Here is a 6,934-nt window from a genome sequence, read left to right as displayed (position 1 = left end):
ACAAACATAATCATATTTTAACTTTCAATAACACAAACATAATCATATTTTAATCATCCACACCACAAACAATTAATATTGAAATGAGTAAGTAATAGAACCACGAACCTTGCGAACCTTGCAAACCACACCACGAAACTTGCGAACCTTGCGAATCACCAACCTTCAAGAAATCAACTCCTACACCGCTGATGAAGACGATGGACGACGACGAAGACGAAACCCCCAATTTCTCAATTTATCTTTTTCCCAATCACAATCGAAATTTTTACCCCAAACTAATTTAACCCTAATTCGAATTTTTACCCCTAATTCCAATTTCTAATTTAACCTTTATTTTAATTTCTAATTTAAACCTATTTCCAATATTCCATGTCACAATTTATTTTATTTTTTAAACATGTAGCAAAGCAGAACGTTACACGTACTCACAAACTATCCACCTGGCATCTGTGCCGTTAAGAAACTTAACGCCATAACAAAAAAGGACCAAATTGAACACTTTTTGCGAAATTTAGGACTTAAGTGAACTTTTGAAAAATAGAGGGACCAATCTGCACAAACCTCCCCAAAGGAGAGACCAAAATAGGTATTAAACCTAATATTAACAATTATAATTTTATATTACTTTTACTATAAAGAATATTTTAATAATATTTAATTTATACAAATTAAATCATTTTTTTATCTATTTCGGTCAAATATTGTATTAATTTTTATAAACTTTACTTCTAAATTCACCTTCACTTATCTTTAAATTCACTTTTATTTATCTTTAAATCCATTTTCATTCATCTCTAAATTTATTCAAATAAACAATAATTAATTCACTTTTAAATCTCTTCAAATTCATCCCCCACTCTACTCAAATCTTTTAAATAAGTAAATACAAATAGTTAATTGTTAGAAATTAGGAATCCACAACCCACCGAAAAATAAAATTTCTGGAATAATAATAAAAATATTTGTTACAGATGTTATCATTAACCAATCACTTGAACTTAAATTTCGCAACTTCAACTTGGCCCACATCTATGTAGCTTTTTAAACTAAAATAATATATTTGTAAATATTCTGTTAAAAAAGATGATTGTTTTAAGCTGATGGATTTTTCAAATTGCACACACCAAACAACTTTCCTAACTTTTTAAAACACATTTATCTTTAGAAATTTAATAAAATAATCACCAACTTTGTATTCATTTATACAGTAAATCAAACCAATTACTTTATTATTTGCAAGATTCCACTTTACTTATATATTTTTATATCTATATATTTATTTCTTTCCATGCAACAAAATATTTGAAAAACTTGATTATTAAACTATTTTCACAGTAAATTGTTGTTAGTTTTTATTGTGATATGTATAGTTTTTTAAATATTTTTTCAACCAAATAGGTTGACATGCATATATTATTACAGATATAAACTCTGATTTAATCCTAGATAGAGTGATAATTATTTACTTATTTGATGGTGAAAAATAACCCTAAGTTCAATATATATGCATATCTTAAATAACTTTTTCTATTATCTCGATCATCAACTGTCAATAAAACTAAATAAATCTGTTTTCTCACCCTTTTTACAGAACAGAAGAGATCATAACTAGCCTTGCCTTTCAAATATCGAAGCATTCCTTTTACAATTAAAAGATGAATTTCCTTTAAACACTCAACATGCATAATATCTGGTCTAATGGGAATCAAATATTCTAAACTTTCTATCATTTACTTATAGACAGTGTTATTTGTTGGGAAAATCTCACTATACACACTATACATACTCATAACGTGACTCATACAAATCATTTCACTCTTCAATCCATTATGGGTTATTTTTATTAAACTTTAGCAACCTTTAAATGGATGTAAATTAGGTCTTGGACCAATTACAAATAATAAAAACTGACAGTAAAATATCAACTCACTTGAAAATAAAATCTCTTTATTCTATCACAAAATAATATTCTACCTAGATAAACCAAAATCATAACTGTCCATCCTGTTTTATTTCAATCAAAATCAAACCAAATATTACTAGTCTCAAAACTAATAAAATAATAAATCTTTAAATTTAAGTTTATCCCAACACTATCAGCCTTCCTCCTTCATGATCTTTAATAAGTTTCATGCCCACTTCATTAGATATACAAACCGAGATGCAATTCTTCATTTAAAACCTTGGTAAACAGTACATATCAGCAGTTGTGAAAACCTTCTATCAGAAATAAGCTTCTTCTAAACCAAATAGGGAATAAAGCAGACTGTTATAAATATGGGAGGATGAATGTGGGGGAAGAAAAGAAGACACTCTCCATGCTTAGAAGAGCTGGAAGAAAGTATTGGTGGAATAATGATATGAGTTTCCAAGCATAAAGAAACTTCACTTGATTCAAAGTCAACAAAGAATTCTAACACTTAATATATTAACAACTTGTTTTTCATCTTAATAGCTCATTTCGACTCTCACTTGAAACAACAGGTAACAGGTAATAATATCTTTGTACATTCTTAAGTAGAGAAAAATAAATGAATAAGCAAAAGAGTGAAAATTTTATCACTGTTATAATTGATGTGATAAAATAAGCTTTTTTAAATTGATATTTTTAAAACTAAAATTAAAATAAACTTTATGTAAAAACAGAAAGTAGTATACAATTTTGAAAGATAAAAAATTATTTTGAAATGATAAATTAAATTCATAAAAATACTAAAATTTAAATTTATCAATTTATTTTAATTACAATCAAAATTGTAACATTAATCATATGATTAGTTGTACTATATTGTTAAATCATCTAATCAATATTATTTAAATGTAATTAATTATTGTGTAATATTAAAAAAAATAAGACATAATTGATTAATTATACTATTGATTGTGTTAACTTTTTTTGCGTAAGTCTATTTGTAATTGTGTGTAAAACTATAACAATTAAAAATTACTTCTTCTTTTTTTTAATAGTTCAATGTTTTGTTTTTCAAAATTTCTTCACTTTATTGAATTTTTTGTCGGCGTATTTACGCTTTAAAAGAAACACACCAATAGAGAGAAATAGAAGTGTTAAGCATTATTACGGGCGGTGATGTCCTGTTTTTAGTGTTGTGTTTAACTATTCAAAACTATTTTCATTTTCTTTTTTTTTTCTTAAGTTCCAAAATGGTGTATATCTTTTACCTGTTTTCTGATATTTATGTTACAAAATTTGCTTCTATACCCATGCAAGATCCCCATATTACATAACTAAATAAAGTGGAACAAATGAGAAATGCAACTTTGAAACTCAAATACAAAGTATATTCTTCTATGCAATCAATGGTTCTAAGGTTGGCAACAATACTTTCAAGAAGCTGAAAAACATTTTAAATACTAAACAATACATGGACAACAGAAAACACACATGAAAAACTAAAAAAAAAAAAAATAGAGAATAAGAAGAAGATTATTTATTAACGAACACATAAGAATATACACGATGATTGCATAATTTTAGAGTACAAATGCTCGTATAGAAAAAAAAATGAATAATAGGAATAATTAATATGATCTACACTTACATATTATTCAAATGCATTAACTTTATTTATATTTAAATAAATATAGACTAATTATAATCTTAAAGTTTATGAATTTTGATGCAAAATTAGAATTCGTTTTTTTTAAAACTTTGATATATCTTAGTTTTGAAACTTTAAAAATAAATAATATAGTATTTTTAATCTAAATTTTATATGACAAACAAATTTCGTATAAACATTTAAGTTGTTTATACTGTTTGAGATGTTCTTACTTTAATGTCAATTGAAAATGCATTTGACAAAAAAAAAGGTAATATAATTGGATTAAAAGGATTATATCCATTTATTTTTAAAGTTTGAAGATGAAAATATATCAAAGTTTTAAACATTAGTGAATTTCAATTTCGTATCAAAATTTATGTATTAAAAATATGCTTAACCTAAAAAAACTAACAAAGTATAACCCACTAAAAAAATTCAATATCTAATAAAATATATAAGTAAACATTAATATTTTAAAAAATAAATAATATTTATTTGATAATACTTATCATACACTGTTATTAGAAGATCTACTAGAGATACAAAACTCAGACAAATATTACTAACTTTTTTCTAAAACAATGTTGTTAGACGACTACTACCACTAGTGCAGAAAGGGTTTTAGACGTCAGTTATTTTGGGCTTTTAACGTCACCAACAGAACCGACGTCTATACGGGTGACGTTAATGGGACGTCGGTTTTGAGCAGGTGCGACGTCGATAGACGTCGTGATGGAAAATCCCTTAGCCATGGTCAAGCACTTTCAAAACAGTTAAAGTCATCCTTGAAGATGGTGTCAACTCTACCTTGTGGACCACCTTTGGAGCCATTATGAAGCAAGGCTTGAAGAGTAGTGTAGGAATTTAGGCCATTGTATTAGGCCATGTAGTGTAGGTTTGTTTAAGGATTCTATTAAGGCCTAAGTAGCATAGGATTTTCCTTAAAGTTAGACATCCAAACCAAGTGAAAAGTGTGTGCCATGTGTCATGCTTCCATTGGAGAGGATTTTCTTTTTACATGGTAGCCACATGGCACCCTAGGAGTGGAGAGGATTTACTTTTAGTAGTGGCCATATGGCACTCTAGGAATGGAGAGGATTGTGTTTTGTGAGTGGCCACATGTCCTCCTCATTGGAGAGGTTAGAAGGCCTCATTTTTGGCCAATGAGAGCAAAGGTGGGAGATCATGCTTTTAGGGTTAGAAGGAGACACCCTTGGCCTATAAATAGAGGTGTCTCCACCCTTGTATTTCATCTTTGATTTTGAGTAATGTTATGCTGCTCATTTTTGGCCATACTACTCATCTTAGATCAAGACTAGAGCAACCCATGAGGCCCCTCTAGTCACCTTCCTCCTTGAGTTGGCCTAACCTCTCTTAGAGCTACCAAACACTACACCACCACCACCATATCTCCTAGAGGCTTTGAGNTTCTACCCCATCCATACCTTAACTCATCATCATTGGACCATTTGCCACCACATTTCCGCACCATTCATCAAAGGAAACACACCTCCTTGCATCCTTCTAAGCTTTGGCCCAACCTAGCTTAAGGAGGTTGTCATCACGTCGGTTCAGTTAACAGAACGATGTCTATAAAGACATCATACATTACATTAACCGACGTCTTTTCGCCATATAGACGTCGGTTTGTGACACTTTGGACATTTATAAAGCCGTCAAACATTGCATTAACTGACGTCTTTCTGCCATGTAGACGTCGGTCTGTACATTAACCGACGTTTATAAAGTGATCGTTGTGTTCTGTGCGGTTTTTGTCGTGTCTTGGGGTAGCGTAGTAGCACCTCCTTCCTTTGCTAGTTTCTTCGTAAGAAAAAGTTGTGTCTTTTGGACTTCTCATGGTATTTCAACCCTAAGACGAACTTGGATCGTTGTCTAGGTCCATTCCGACCGCCAATGAAAAAGAATACGGTCGTATACTTTTTCATCGACCACCAATGAAAAAGAATATTCTCACCGTATACTTTTTCGTTGGCGGTCAAAATGGACATAGGCAACAACCCAAGTTCGTCCTTCGATTGAAATGCCGCGAGAAATCAAAAAACCGCAAGTTTTCCTTATGAGGAAACTAGCAAATGGAGAAGGTGCACTACGCTACACAAAGACACAACAACAAAACTGCACCAAAACACAACGAAAAGGCAGAGGAGAGGAAACTTACCAAGAAAATGCAGAGCAACAGAGAGAAAAGGCAAAGACGATCAAAGTGTTGGTTCGCAAACCGCTGGTCCGCAGTGTTATTTAACAAGAAATTAGACGTTTGTTGTACATAGAACCGACGTCTAAAATAAAAATTACGTTGGATACCTGACTAATATGACGTCCATTCGATTTAAAAATTAATATTTTTGTTGTATATAGACGTCGGCTTGGTGGGAAGAGACGTCTCGTGGGCGGAAACGAATGACTTTTCACATACCTGGTAGGATTATAGACGTCGATACCTGATGCAACTGACGTCTAGAATTATGTATAGACGTCAATGTGGCGGGATCTGATGTCTATAGGGCTGAAAAGACTGACTATTCACCTGCCTGACAGACTTATAGGCGTCATTTACAATGCGTCTGACGTCTATATGTCTGACAGGTTGGTGAGGAGCATTAATTTCCGCCATATAGACGTCGGGGCCCCTTTAATGTGGCGGGATCCGACGTCTATAAGGCTGAAAAAGTTACTATTCACCTGCTGATAATGATAATTCTTACCATTATTTAAGCATCATTTTAGTGGCAAAATCAACTCCTTCATAGCTTTTACTTTGTTTTATCCTCACATTTAGTATGCTTTCTAGTTTTCTTGTGTTTATGCAGTATATGCTTGTTTTTACCTCTAATCTCTATGTTTGAGTGTGTAAAATAAAGGATTAGGAAGCAATTCTAGTGGAGGAAAACAAGCAAGAACTCAAGAGAACATGTTTTGGGACCATAATTGATCAATTTGAAGCAAATACCCATGTTGGACGCCTTCGGAATCGCGCAAGAGCCTGAATTTTTGAATGCTGTCAAAGCTGTACGGGCTGGGGCGCCCCTGGCTGCAGATATGGCGCTTGGGCGCCCCCAAAGGGGGGCTGGGGCGCCCCTGGCTGCAGAAATGGCGCCTGGGCGCCCCCAAAAGGGCGCTAGGCGCCCCTGGCTGCTGTTTTTCTGCAGATTTGGCGCCTGGGGGGCGCTGGGCGCCCTTTGACTCGCTGTTTTGTGTTTTTATGGCGCCCGGGTGCCCCAGAAGGGGGCGCTGGGCGCGATTTTCCGCTGATGTGTCAAAATTGGGTTATTTAAACATGGGTCTCGCGATTTTTGGGCATTCTTCTCCTCCTACACTTCATTCTTCACCTAGAGAGATTGGGAGAG

The sequence above is a fragment of the Vigna radiata genome, chromosome 8 (assembly GCF_000741045.1).
Source record: "Vigna radiata var. radiata cultivar VC1973A chromosome 8, Vradiata_ver6, whole genome shotgun sequence".
NCBI lineage: Eukaryota > Viridiplantae > Streptophyta > Magnoliopsida > Fabales > Fabaceae > Vigna > Vigna radiata.
This window is presented reverse-complemented; position numbering follows the sequence as displayed.